At 39.6% G+C, this 14,908-nt stretch overlaps 1 protein-coding gene across 6 annotated transcripts in view; it reads right to left on the bottom strand.

Annotated features, from left to right (window-relative positions):
• The window catches only part of enc (encore), a 1,357,661-nt gene that overhangs the window by 106,430 nt on the left and 1,236,323 nt on the right, over window positions 1–14,908 (bottom strand). The gene's annotated exons all lie outside the window — the stretch shown is intronic.

Here is a 14,908-nt window from a genome sequence, read left to right as displayed (position 1 = left end):
CAATCAATCAATCAATCAATCAATCAATCAATCAATCAATCAATCAATCAATCAATCAATCAATCAATCAATCCTGATCTGCATTTAGGGCAGTCGCCCAGGTGGCAGATTCCATTCCATTTCTTGAATGTCCAGTTCTCGCAAGATAACTCAGCTCTGGTGATGTGCGCTACATGAATCTTGACATTGTCGTGCAGGAGTACGAATTCACGGCCAACACCCTATGCAGCAACTAACACATGCTGTAGCAGTATCTGCTCGATATACCCCGCAGTGGTAAGATTACTAAGGATGACGACAAGATCCATACAGCCATCAATACTGATGCCACCCCACACCATCCAAGAACCTTGTCTGAATCGGTCACCTTCCTACACATTTGGCATGTACTGCTCACCACGGCGTCTCCATACATGTTGACGTCCATCACGCTGTGACAGGGGAAATCTGGATTCGTCTGTGAACAACACAGGTCTCCATTGGCGAAGTCGCCAGTTGTCATGGATACGAGCAAACAGAAGGCGAGCTGTGTGATGCTGCTCCATTGGGCACTCGAACAGAACGTCTCGGTCGTAAGGACACTTCTCTTAACTTGTTCCTTACTGTCTGGTCAGATACCATAACTCCAGTGACCCTCCTAAGGTGTTGCTGGTGTTCTCTGGCATTGCTGAATGACACCGCAACACACAGGTGATCAGATATCGGTCATCCTGTGGGGTTGTCATGCGTTCACAAGCTTGTCCAACCCTCCTAGTGAACTGCCCTATCTCACTGTAACGATTCCACAAGGAATGAATAACTGACGGAGAGACATCGAGATCCACAGCAACACAACGAAAAGTCCATCCTTCCTGGATCAAAGTGACGGCCCTTGTGACTTGAACCTCGTTAAGATGTCTCATGGGATATTTACATACGTGTTTAAATGCCCACAGTAGTCTGTGTACCTCACAACGACACATGGACACACTGCTATTCACTTTGTTTTGAGGGGTCACGTGGCAGTTTAACCCCTTACGCGGGGAGCTCGGTACACACCCACTCACTCCCAGGTGGGGAGCGATTTCCCTGATTGAAGAAAATATTTAATTACTTCATTAAAAAGAAAGACTAAAATGAACTATTGAAGGGCCCTAAGAGAAATATTTACTTGAATATAATGTATATAATTGTTGAAAAATCCTATTATTTTAATTTTTCAATACTTTATGCAAGAACATACTAAGTGCTTTCACACTGTGATATCAAGGTTGCTTCTTTCTAATAGCAAAGCTCTGATTTTCGCTTATACAGTAATATTAACCGGAATATTTTAGGCAGTTTACTAACAATATCTGCCTGCAAATAAATGTTTCTGTATAGGTAAATTGTAGCTTTAAAAAGTTTACATGTAGGCTACATAAAAGATTTACAATGGAATAAATTATAATACTCACGAAATTTTCTGTTAGCGCTTGGTCAGCGGTTTTGAGGGATCAAGTTTATATACCTACAATTCATAAGTGACACACACAGACTATATTACACTACAGGTAAGATTTACAGTATTTATAGTCTTCACAGTGTTATGTCTTTTACAGCCGTTCATTATGATACACACGAAAACAGAATCGCATAATTTGTATGATTCCACTCCAAAACGCGATCGCTTTCTTGGTATGTACGGATGATTCTCATCAATTGACACTTTCCCATCAGGGGTATAAGCTTCCGAAAATTTTGCCAACAGGTGGTCAAAAACTGGATTTATTTTGTACATTTTGGGAAGAATTTGTCCATTATTCATCTCATTGTCAGAGATATGTAAAAAGCTGTGGATGAAACTCTAATAATAATAATGTATGTATGTTTAGTCCTCAGCCCGAAGGCTGGTTGGATCCTCAACAGCTCCGCCATCAGCTGTCATAGATGGCCTAGGCATCACTGAAGAGGTGTACTAGGGAAATGAGGAGTGAGGTAGTTTCCCGTTGCTTTCCTCACCGAGCCAGAAGTTGCCATTACATATCAGTCTGCCAAGCCCACTGAAATGCATGCACCAACCGACCCTATGAGCAATATTTTCACACCATTCATAGCAGGGACTGGCTGCAGAAGGAATGGCATTACTAGCATTGCTCATACCTCAGTCACTTTCATTTTGTCAAAGCCAAGAAGAAAGCTGAGACAAATCAATGAAAGTAACAAGATTGCTCTAGCCCATACCAGAAGACATCGTGCACTGTAAACACTAGGTCCCGCCAGCAAAGGAATAATAATAATAATAATAATAATAATAATAATAATAATAATAATAATAATAATAATAATAATAATAATAATAATAATAATAATGTGCCTTTGCTGGCGGGACCTAGTGTTTACAGTGCACTATGTCTTCTGGTATGGGCTAGAGCAATTTTGTTACTTTCATTGATCTGTCTCAGCTTTATCTTGGCTTTGACAAAATGAAAGTGACTGAGGTATGAATGATCCTAGTAATGCCATTCCTTCTGCAGCCAGTCCCTGCTATGAATGGTGTGAAAATATTGCTCATAGGGTCGGTTGGTGCATGCATTTCGGTGGCTTTGGCAGACTCATATGTAATAGCAACTTCTGGTTCAGTGAGGAAAGCAACGGAAAACTACCTCACTCCTCATTTCCCTAGTACGCCTCTTCAGTGATGCCTAGGCCATCTATGACAGCTGATGGCAGAGCTGTTGAGGATCCAACCAGCCTTCAGGCTGAGGAATAAACATACTATACGCGCACTTTTTCTTGAGTCTGGAGCTCCCTAGTGCTGAATCGGTAGACTTTGGTTATCTTCGACATCCATATCGGCAACCTTTGAAACACAAACTATGAATCGCTTATTCTTCGCTGTGCGACATCTGGTGTACACTTTGCAAACTAGTACTGTTGTTGTTTACACAGCAAAGCCAAACTATATAATTCGTGCTAGTAACAAGATTCACATTGAGAAATGTTACATAACGTTAAATAATGTATGTGTGACACAATTGTTGATGTAAGATAATAAATGTTTAGAAAATTCATATCGATCGATCATATTATCGATTCAATTCAGATTTCATTTCCATCCAGTTGGCAGTATAACCGGAACTAGCAGCACTCCCTCCTTGCTCCTCACCCCGAAAAAATCGGGCTCAAGAAAAAGTACGCGTATAGTACATACTGTACCGGCTGGTACACCTATACGCCGCGCATTTGAATTTTCCGCCTTAAATTACTCATCTACAGCTGAAACTCTGAACTTTAAAAGTGAATTAATTCAACCGCTTATCTGAAGATGTCACTGTGTTAATTTCAAATTGTTTTGTTTACTAATTATCAAGAAGTGTGGACATTCTCTCACAGATGTCTCTACCAAAAACTACGATCATGCACCCTGGTGCGAAGTGATGGAACTTTTCTTGAAGATATTTTATACTCGTAAGTTTTCCTATAACTAAATTTCGTTCTTTCATTTGTAGGTTGGCAATATAAATCTTTCTTTCCGCCAGTTTTGAACTTAGCCAATCCCGAATTTCTTTAATTAATTTTGGACCAATCGTGTCCTTCTTCTTCACATTTGATGTGTAAACTTTAGCTGACCAATAAACGCATGTGGGTGTGTCTTAATTATTCATGAAAGGTCTCGAATCTTCTCCGAGAGTATAAAAACTGCTGATTATCCGGGCTCTCCACCACTCGTACAACATCTAGCTTAGTGTATAGCAGGAGGCGGGAAGTACCTCTTTCATCCGACAGCAGCTCTTCAACAAGGTAATGGCCGTTTAACATCTTTCTTTTTCCTTGCTAGCTCAGCAGTTTAACCCGCGGGGAAGGTCCGAAACCTTTAATATGTAACCTATAACTTAAAACATGTAAATTTTTTTTCATCTTTGTAAGACTTCATATATCTTTAAATGTAAATCGGGGATAGAGAGTGCTTTTCCCTCTCGAGCTCCCCTTCATTTTGATTTGAGGTGACTACGTTATCATAACCGATTTTCTTCTCCTTCCTTATGTATTAAAATTTTCTTATACGAGTCACCTCCCTAGTGTGGGAATAGCCCCCACGGAATTGGCCTAGCACCACTTAGGTTTTAACAAGCTTTCATGTAGGAGTGCAAGTACTCGCCTCCATTCAGCTTTGTATTTGGGCCATTAACTTAACCCGTTTTTGTTTTCCTTCCTGCGAAGGCCCAGTAGATTGGGTACGAGATACCCCTGTTCCATTACAAGTTGTGCCTTGATGGCAGTTAAGTGTAATAATCTGTTATTGCCTTTAATAGGCTTGGACGATTGAGAGCAGGTCAGCTCTTTCTGGTATTTTGAAAGGTGCCTCTAGGAGGCTTGACATTACGAGGTGGGAGCAAGTGCTCCATGTAATTAGAGGTTTTCTGCCCTTTGGTAATTTGTGGTCGTGAGCTGAGAGCTCAAGGATTGTCAAATTGGGGCGCGAAGCCCAGGATTTGTAAAGACACCTTAACTTGTGTTTTCGCTTGTACAATTATTATTGTACCTGAATATTCATTGTTATTTCACCTAGTGAAAAATTGTTAAATCTTGTTGTCTATTGAAAATATAACCTTTATTTAAATTTTTAATTCATCTTTCGGACTTGTAGTTAGACCCATTCCAGCCCGCACCTTCTTTCACATCTGCTGTTCCACAGATACCTCGGAACACATACAATAATAATAATAGTAATAATAATAATAATAATAATAATAATAATCACCATCATCATAATAATGTTATTGGCTTTACATCACACTAACTACGTTTACTGTTTTCAGAAACGGTGAGGTACCAAAATTTAGTCCCGTAGGAGTTATTCTGCATGCCAGTAAATCTACTGACAAGAGGATGACGTATTTGAGCACCTTCAAATACCACTGGTCTGAGCCAGAATCAAACCTGCCAAGTCAGGGTACAAAGCTGGCCAGCGCCTCAACTGTCTGAGCCAATCAGCTCGATGAGAAAAACTCTCTTCTGTGTCCTCAGCTCATAGAAAATAGGTGCAGTATACAATTCATTGCGAGAAATATAGCGTCCTAATTCAGGTTTCTGTACAATCTCCCGCGGCAACAGTATGGCCATTAGAAGCTTTATTTCGTCCTTATTTTTTCGGACCCAGTCTTGATCTCGACTCCTTCGTTTCATCTTACTAAATGGGGTTTTATGTATGATTTCCTGCGGGGCATCTTTTGTCTGTTCAGCTTGTTCTGGCATATCTTGTCATAAAAAAGTAATTAAAATATTTCACTTGGTTCTGTTTTCCCTAAAAACTCTCCCTTTACATCATGATGGTATTTTGGATCAATGCGGGACCTTCTTTGTCCATTTTCAGTATATGTTAATGAGGAACTAGCACTACTTGGATTGTAATCAGTATTATTGTCACCAATGTCACTGTTATGATCGCTACTTGAACTGGAATCAAACACGTATAGTCTCTTTCGTGACTGCTGAACATTCGCATCAGCTGGGCCCAAACCTTGTACATTCAAGCCTGCAGCACTTATATCCCAGGTAAGTTCCTGTCACGAATTCCCCTTCAGCAGAACTTACTTCACTATGATCACTATTCTCCCCACTAAATTACAACATTTCGTTTATCATGGCCCGTAAATTATCTTCCTCTAACGGTGGGGCCGGTAATTCCTTTTAAACATTTTAGGGGGAAAAAAAAAATTAAGAAAAAGGATCGAATAGAACCCTGGTCTCTGAACTTTGGACAGAAATCATGAATTGTGCCTGTATTATGGATGCGTATGATAATAAATGTTGTGTAACTCGCAGTAAACACACACTCCAGTCGTGAAGGAAGAACTCAAGAATGGGGATAATAAATCAGATCACTGTACTGTCATCAGAGAGGTCTGTTCAGTATCATAATCTCTAGAAATCCCTTCTACAGCAATCTTATTACATCCAAGGGACGATTAGACGATGAGCTAAGGCTTCAACGCTAAGCTATTAGGCTTTAGAGGCCGTTCTTGCCCAGACGTAAGCTGTGTTCTTTATGATGCAACTCGTGGATGACATACTGGTTTTGGAAGAACATAGTTGAAAAAAATTTACACCAGAGGGCAGACTCATCTAGAATACAATGCTGAAAAAGAAACTGGGAAAAGAAAAAAAATTTGAATCGGCGGATATAACCGTGTTCCCCGCCGAGCAAGCGACTTGTAGCTGCGGATGTCGCCGCATCGCCCACCAAACGGGTTAATACATGGCTACGCCTATAGATGGAGTATAACATCGATTTGACATACCCTGAGTAGCTAAGATCTCAAGGTATGCTGTACGAGATTGGAACCCCAACTATCAAATTAACGTTCACATACCATACGTTACAAAACATGTTCCCTTAATTTTTTTGAACTGTGTATATTAAGTAAACACAACTCATTTGATAACTTTATACTTTCCATGGCTCCAGACCTCTACTTCATGTAGTACTTTGAAAATAGACCTCCATGAAATTTAATTGGTGACCTAAGTACTAGATCATAAAAATTCATTATTTCTTCTGTATCAGACAATTTTGAAAACTGTATTTTCATCTGCTGTTTCTGGTTTCTCTCTTTCTACTGCCAGCACTCTTCAGGCAAATTTCTTGCCTTGTATTATAACAGACTCATCCGAAGACTACAGACTGCCAGGATTTCCATCTGCATCAGCTTCAAAAATTACATTATGGTCAATTCACTGTGTGCTCTTCTGAACTGTATTGTATGCTATCCCGCCTGCTACTACATCTTACGACGTGAATAACCCTGCTCTTCGCTTCTTGAACTATCTAGATATTCCTCTCATCTGTTCTACATTCCTTAGTCACCCAATCCTGGTTCTCGAACTTTTTCTGATGCAACCATTTCTGATTGGTTCCTTATGCATCACGCCTTCACCTTGTGCCTGCCTTGACTCCTATAAATCTCGAGAATTCTTTTCCCAACTTGTTCATCATTGTGTGTTACCATGGACGGAGACATTGAGGCAAGTGTAATAGACTAATATAACTTAAAAACAATATTCTTTAACCCATGGGTAAATAATGCAAGTATCGAGCTCGAATTATTATTATTATTATTATTATTATTATTGTTACGGAGTTTTTCCGTGGTAGGTAGAGGTGAAAGAAGGTGCGGGTGTGAATAGGTCTCCAGCTACGAAAGCAAAATTAATTTAAAATTTAACAAGGTTATATTTTCTTTTCAAAAACAAGAAATAACAAGCATGGCAGGTACAAAGTAGCAAGTCAAAAAGGGTAGTTACAATATTTACAGGAATTGGGCTTCGCGCCCTGATTTTACACAGCTTGGGCAATCAGCTCAGTTTTACCCCAAACACGAGTTTTAACAGAGGGGCAGAAAACCCCATTCATACCTAGGAGCCCTTGCTCCAAATTACACAGAAAAGCCTCCACGAGGCATACAACACTTAATTTTCAAAAGAGCCACTTCGCTCTCAAAATTTAAGCCTCTCCCAGGCCACACCAAACTCCACCTTCAAGTTGTCCTCACTGGACATAGACACAGGGGTACAATACCCAACCTACTGAGGTCTATTAAATGAAAAGGGGCAATTACATGACCTCTAAAATAACAATTTGAGAGGAGGCAATCTGCACTCCTAATACACTTGTTTTTAAAAAAACCTAATCTGGCTCTAGGCCACTAATGCAAGGGCTAATCCCATACTACCGAGGTGACTTTAGAAAAGAGCAATTTGTTTTATATTAACGAAGAATAGGTTGAGAAAATAAGTTCACCTCAAAACAATAAGAGTGGGAGCTCGAGAGGGTTAGCACTCTCTATCCCAGAAGGTAGCTTAAAAGAGAATAGAAGAAAGATTGTTACATTTTAGGAAAAGGTTACATGGTGGAACGCTTCGCACCCGCCCCGAGAGTTAAACTGCTGAGCTAGCAAAGAAAGAATTTATTAATCGGCCATTACCTTATTGATGACCGCTGCCGAGGAAAGAGGCGCTTCCCGCCTCCTGCTATGTACTTTATACACTGAAAGATGGAACAGAAGTGGCCCGGAGACCCTAAAATCAGCAGTTTAAATCCTCTCGCGGAAGTTTCTAGGCGTTAGGGGAATGAAAACACCCGCCCACAATTACTTTATTGGCTAGGGTACAGAAACATATCCAAGATGGGGGAAGATACATCGGATTGGTCAGAAATTACTAAAAGAAATTCGGGATTGGATAAATCTAAAACAAGGGGGAAAAGAGGGGTATACAGCCAACTTAAACAATAACAGAAAGAAATTTATCAAGAAACAAACATTTGAAATAAAAATTTCTCCAACAAAATAGTTCTTTGACTCCGCACTAGGGTGCACTATTGTTGATCTTCAGTAGTGTCCTCTAGAAGAGAAAGTTCACACTTCTTACTTCAAGCGAAACAAAAACACATCAAAAATGACACAGTTCAAAAACTCAAAATTTTCCACGTGGTGACACCTTCTGATAAGGTAAAGAATTAATAGCGTAGATAAAGTTCAGACTTCCTCCAGCAGAGGAGTTTCAACTGGCGCACATTTTAAATTAGCGGAGTGGAGGTGTACCTCCCGGTACAATTATTATTATAATAACGTGAGGTATGGCTAAGAACTGTTTACAACCACATATAACTATTATTATTATTATTATTATTATTATTATTTACGATCGTATTACTTGCAAGGTTATGTAATGAAACATGTGCTGTGTGTGTATATATTAATATGAGTTTAGTTAATGTAAGTGTATCGGGAGGTAAACCTCAACCCCACACATTTAAAAGAAGCACCTTAAGGAATGCTATCTATCGAACAAATCTTGAAACAGCTAGTGTACGAAGTTGGGACACTGATAAGAAGAACCACTAAACAACAGAGTAATGTTATCTGTTAATGTTATTTGTATGTTATTTTAAAGTTCCCTAAATTGACTGGATTTCTTTGTTTTGGTGTATCACTAGAAGTTTGAGCTTTTCTCCATAGATGGCTCTACAAAAAATCTGAGGTCCTGCACTCTGGTGCAAGGTGGAATAATTAGCGATTTAAAGAAGTTTTGTGTTTTTTAGGTTTTCTCAACTGAATTGACTTTCATTTTGATACTTCAAGGTTTGAAACACTTCCGTCTCATCCGCCAACATTGGTTTTTTAACCAATAATAAATTTTCTGTATTTATTTTTTAGCCAATCATAGGCTTCTTGTAACTTTTTGATAATCTAATAAAATGAGAGGGTGTGTCAGGATTTAGTCCAGAGCATTCTCAAACCCCACTTATGGGTATAAAAGCTGCGGCTTTTTTAAGTTAAAATGTCTTATTGATCGTCAAGTTACTGAGTGTAAGCGTTAAGAGAGGAAGCAGGGTTCCTCATTCCTCGGCAGGCAGAATATCACATGTATGATGATAATTTTTTATTTTATTATGTCACCTATTCAATATATTTTAAACATTTAGGAATGTATTATTATTTCCATATGAAACATGTTTTGCCCTTCCTTGAGGGCACCATCAGTCATAGTACCACCTCAAAGCATAAATCAGGTACCTGATTTGTAATTAAAATGCAATGTATTGAATAGGTGACATAATAAAAAAAATGTTTAGTATCCTACATATAGTATCTTCAATACGGATCAATAATGATATTTATCACTTGCAAGGCAGAACATCAGCCAAGGAAATGGTCACCAGTTTTCTATCTCTGTAGCTATCTCCACAAACTGACATGAGCGGAAGTTTCTAACCTTTAACTATGTAACCGTCTGTTTCAAAAATGTAAACTCTATTCTTTCTCATGTAAAATTTCATGAAGACTTAACCTGCAAATCGGGGATAGAGAGTGTGTTGCCTTCTCTAATTCCCCATTAATTTATCTTGAGGTGACTATGATCTGATAACTGCTTTCATTCTGTAAATCATTTACTAACTTGTCCTTCTAATCACCTCAGTAGTTTGGGATTAGCCTCTGCATCATTGGGCCGCGAGCACAAGTAGGGTTTTAAACTTGGTTGTCAAGGAGCACAAGTGTACGCCTCCGTACATTTTGAGCTTGGGCCAGTAATTTAACCTGTTCTTCTCTTTTCACGAAGGCCCAGTAGGATGGGTACTAGATACCCCTGTGTAATCTAAATTGTAAATTGTAGGTTGTGCCTAAAGAGGCCATAGACTGACAGGTATTGTGTAAAGTAGCCTTGAGTAGGCTGTAAGAAATTGGGAGTGCAGCCTCCTGGGAAGAAGTTGGAGAGCATGTAAGCTCTTTTCTGATACTTGTATAATAATGGGTGGTGCCTTTGGAAGGCCGTAAATTGTAACTGTTGGAGCAAAGTGCTCTTGAAAATTGTGTCTTGGGAGATAACACCCCTTATCTAAACCAACATTAGCAACGTTGTAAACTAGTAAATTTGGAGCTCGAAGCTCAAAACTTGTAAATTACCAATCCTTGCGTTTTCTATTCTTGTATCAAACTGCTATTGTATCCTGAAAACTTGTTATTTCACCAAGTAAAGAGTTTTGTTAAAATTTGACATCAGAAAAAAATATAAACTTTATTTTAGAGTTTTAAATTAATCTTTGTCTCTTGTAGATAGACCCATTCCAGCCCACACCTTCTTTCACCTCTCTCTGTCCCACGAAATCTTCGTAACAAGTGGTAGCAGAGCATGGTTGAATGGGTCTCGATAAGGCCCCTTCTGAAGGCTAAACGTAGAATCTGCTCCAAACCGCAAGAATTTTCTCCGTTGCTGGAAATTTTCCAAATTATTAAATATTTCTGTTAAAATGTCTGTTCCTCGTGAAGTCCTCGGTCCGGGTATTTGCGCAAAGAGGAATTGATTTATGAACTCCTCATTAGAAAGGTCCAGTCTGGAGGCCCAGTTGTGGCAGATATTGCCAAACTAAAAGAGTCATTAGAACTTCCTATTTGCACCCCAGTTTTTGGGGAAAAAGAAATTGATGAGGCTCTATCCACTAAGACAGACAATACCACCGAGCTGGCATCTGTAGTTAGTATCTTTGAAATGAGTGATCCATCAGCTAAAAAACTTAAAAGAGTACAGGCTAGATTGTTTCATTTCTACAATAGGGCTAGTGACCTATTGTCTCTAAAGTTAAAAGAGGATCATACTAAGAAAGCTAGCAATTTGGTTGAACATCTGTCAGATATGTCTAATAGAGTTAGTCAATTGTTGTCTGGGGCTGCCATTCCCAAAACCGACCAAGTCCCTTTAATAAACTTGGCTACTGAGGAAGATTCTAGTAATGCTAAAGAAAGTGTAAAATCCGTGGCAACTTAAACACCTGTCCTATTGGAAACTGAGTCTGGTCATCGAACACAATTTCCACCTTTCTTTTTTAATAACGCTGTGTTTGAAACTTCTCAACCTCCCATGCTGTCACATATTGTGTCACCCGGTTTCAGTAGTTTGCTTCATCCATTGGCTATGTTGCCTAAGGGCATTTCAAAATTTTCTGTAAACTCAACTAATAGTCATTTCCTTCCTAAGGTTCTTAGTAGAATTTCAAGACCATGAGCTAGTGTTTTCTCTCATTCCCAAATACTTCATATTATGTATCCTTATTCTGTAAGCGTTTTGGACAAAATAGTTAAAGCTATAGCGGATCGATCATTCATAGAAGATTTCCACGCCCACCTCCTGACAAACTTTATTCCGGCCAGAGCATTGTCATCATTAATCCAAAAGTTCTATTTTAGAGTACAGCGGTTGGATGAAAACCTTGCAGACTTTATCCAAGATATTAGGTTTTACACCAGGGTATTCGCTCTTCATTTCTCTGAAGACAAAACAGTGCAAACGATTGTCGAAGATATCTCTCCATCCTATAGGTCGTATCTCTGTTTTGCATCCCGACTGCAAACCTTTTCAGAATTAGAGGCAATGGCTGTGTCAGCCGAAGGAGTTAGGTACGCTGACACATTACGGGTCGCTAAGAAGCCCCCTCTGTGTTCTAACAGTTCTCGGCCACCACCTCGCCGAACCTTCCCAACTTGCAAATGTTATGCTTGTGGTTCAACTGAACATCTTCACAACAAATGCCTCTTGATAAAATCTAGTGGGACTAGGAACGGAGCAGGTCCATCTCAAGGTTGCTTTAAATGTGACTCATTTGCTCAGCTTGCCAAGAACTGCAATAATTTCAAAGCACACTGTTTTGCTCAACTTCAGGTGCTACCTCCGCTAACACTGATAATAGGGAATGACTAGTGTCATCAGCTGAGTCAGCATGTTTTCCTTCCCGAGACTCAGCCCCTGTCAAACCCAGTAAAAGTTCTGTTAAGGGTGAAGTTTCTTCTAATTTATCATTTGACGGCCCCAGAGAATGCTTCAGAATTGCGGCAGAGATCCCTGCATTTGTACCATTCCTTAGAACTGAAATAAACAATGAACCCGTTACTGCTCTATTAGACTCAGGGAGTGTGAGTTCCATTATTTCTGAAGAATAGTATTCTAAATTAAAAACTGCTTGTAGGTTTCCGGACTATTTTTCCTCTCCTGTTAAATGTATTTTGGCTAACTCATCTCCACTAGAAATTCTAGGTTTCATTTGGGCTAAGGTTCGTATTTCAAAATTCACATGGAAAGTGAAATTGCATGTCGCTAAACAATTTTTTCTTGCCCTGTAATATTGGAGGCTGATTTCATGTCCAATACTGGTCTTGTGCTCGACATTCAGAGCAAGTTGTGCACCTTCAAATTTGCTAGTAACTGCCCTATTCCACTTTCGAAATGTAATTCTGTGTCATGTTCATCTGTTTCGCCTACCTAGGGTGAGATGATGTTAGATCTTAGGCATTTACTTGAGGAGCAGGCTGAAAGTATTAGAAGGTTGTGTCAGTCTTTTCCTGATGTATTTTCTGATACACATGGAGTTACTGACCTTATTGAATATAAGATAGAGTTAACAGATTTGATTCCAGTTAGGTTCCCGCCTTATAGGCTATCCCCACCTAAAATGAAAGCTCTTAAGGAAATCATCGATCAGATGTTAGAGGATGGTATTATTCGACCTTCTAAGTCGGCGTATTCATCGCCCATTTTTCTTGTGCCTAAACTCCAAGGTGGCTTGAAGCCTGTGATTGATTACAGGGCTGTGAACCGTAAGCTGGTGTTACAATCTATGCCACTTCCTGATCTTGATTCAAGTTTTTTTTTTTTCTTTTGGAAAACCAAGTTCTTTACCAATCTCAATTAGGCCTATAACCAGATACCTCTAGCAGAAGAATTGAAACATCTAACGGATTTTGCCACGGATTAAAACTTGTACGAGTAGAACCGTGTGCCTTTCGGGCTCCCAACGGGGGCAGCTGTGCTTACTAGACTACTAGATAGGTTCTTCACGAACATCAAATTTGAATATCTGTATCACTACCTCGATGATGTCGTCGTGTTTTTTGAGACCTTTGAAGAACATCTAGATCATCTAAATGAAGTACTCAATCACCTTTGTAAGGCTGGGTTGACTGTTAAATTATCCAAGGTAGCTTTTGTTAAACCTTCTATGTCATTTTGAGGGCACATTGTGTCGCCCGATGGTGTTTCCATTGATCATTCCAGAACACAGGGTATCCATGATTTCAAACCTCCTATGGACATCAAAGACATTGCCAGGTTAATAGGCATGGTTAATTTCTTCAGGAAATTTATTCCTAACTTCACTAACAGGGTGGTGTCCCTGAACTTATTGAGGAGGAAAGGCATCAAATTTGAATGCGGACCATTTCCGCAAGCAGCTTTTGAAGATCTGAAATTAGCTCTTTGTAACGCCCCTGTATTAGCCATGCCTGATTTCTCTAAGAAATTGTCCAAACAGACTGCTCATCATCTGCAGTTGCCGCTGTCCTTCTTCAGGAAACTGAACTGAACCTATGCTTATAGGATCTTATGAGCACAAGAAGCCAAATATTCAATCTATGAACTTGAGGGTTTGGCAGTTTTGTTTGCCCTATAGAAGTTCAACCTTTATCTTGAACATGTCAAATTTGACTTAGAAACGGATAACCAAGCCATAAGTTGGATGTTAGCTAGGCCACATTGTAGTAGACATATCGCCCGCTGGGTTATCAGGATATGTGCATTTCAGTTTGATGTAAGGCACATTAGAGGATCTGAAAATGTAGTGGCTGATGGACTAAGCCGCATGTTTTCACATGAAGTGGAGACCAATGAATAGGAAGATATTTCTTCTCTTCCTACGCCCATACCTTCGTGTGTCAATGCTATTCTGATTGATGCTATTTTGAGATATTGAGAAATATCAACGTGAAAATCCAGGGCTGGCTCTTAAAATAGAAGGCATTTCTTCTGTGGAACATGTCGTCCCTTATGTGTTGAGGAATGGGGTTTTGTGTTGTCCATCGAGGCACAATCAGAAGATGAAGGTTATGGTTCCAGATGTGCTTGTGCCTATAATCTTCAAATACTATCATGAGACCCCATTAGGGGGGCATTTAGCCATCTTCAAAACTCGGGAAAAGATCCGAGAGATTTTTATTTGGAAGGGTATGGACGGTGAAATTAGAGAAATGGTGAAAGCTTGTAAATCTTGCTTGCTGAGTAAACCCACCTTGTCCACTAAGCTTGGGCTATTGTCATCGCATGAAGCGTCTCGCCCCATGGAACGCCTACATATAGACTACGTTGGACCTTTCCCACACTCTAAGGGGAATGAAAATAAATTCATTCTGGTGTGTGTAGACGGCTGTTTCCGACTAAGCTGGCCACCGCTCAGTCTACAATTTTTTGTTTGAATACTATCTTTGCTTCTTATGGTCCTTGTCAATATATAGCTTCTGATAATGCTAAGGTATTCACGTCTAACTTATTCCGCAAATTCTGTTTTGACCTGTCTATATCACATGTAACAATTTCTGCTTATTACCCTCAACCGTCTCTGGTT

The sequence above is a fragment of the Anabrus simplex genome, chromosome 5 (genome assembly GCF_040414725.1).
Source record: "Anabrus simplex isolate iqAnaSimp1 chromosome 5, ASM4041472v1, whole genome shotgun sequence".
Classification (NCBI taxonomy): domain Eukaryota; kingdom Metazoa; phylum Arthropoda; class Insecta; order Orthoptera; family Tettigoniidae; genus Anabrus; species Anabrus simplex.
Note: the sequence above shows the minus strand (reverse complement) of the source record. Positions and strands in the feature narration are given on the sequence as shown.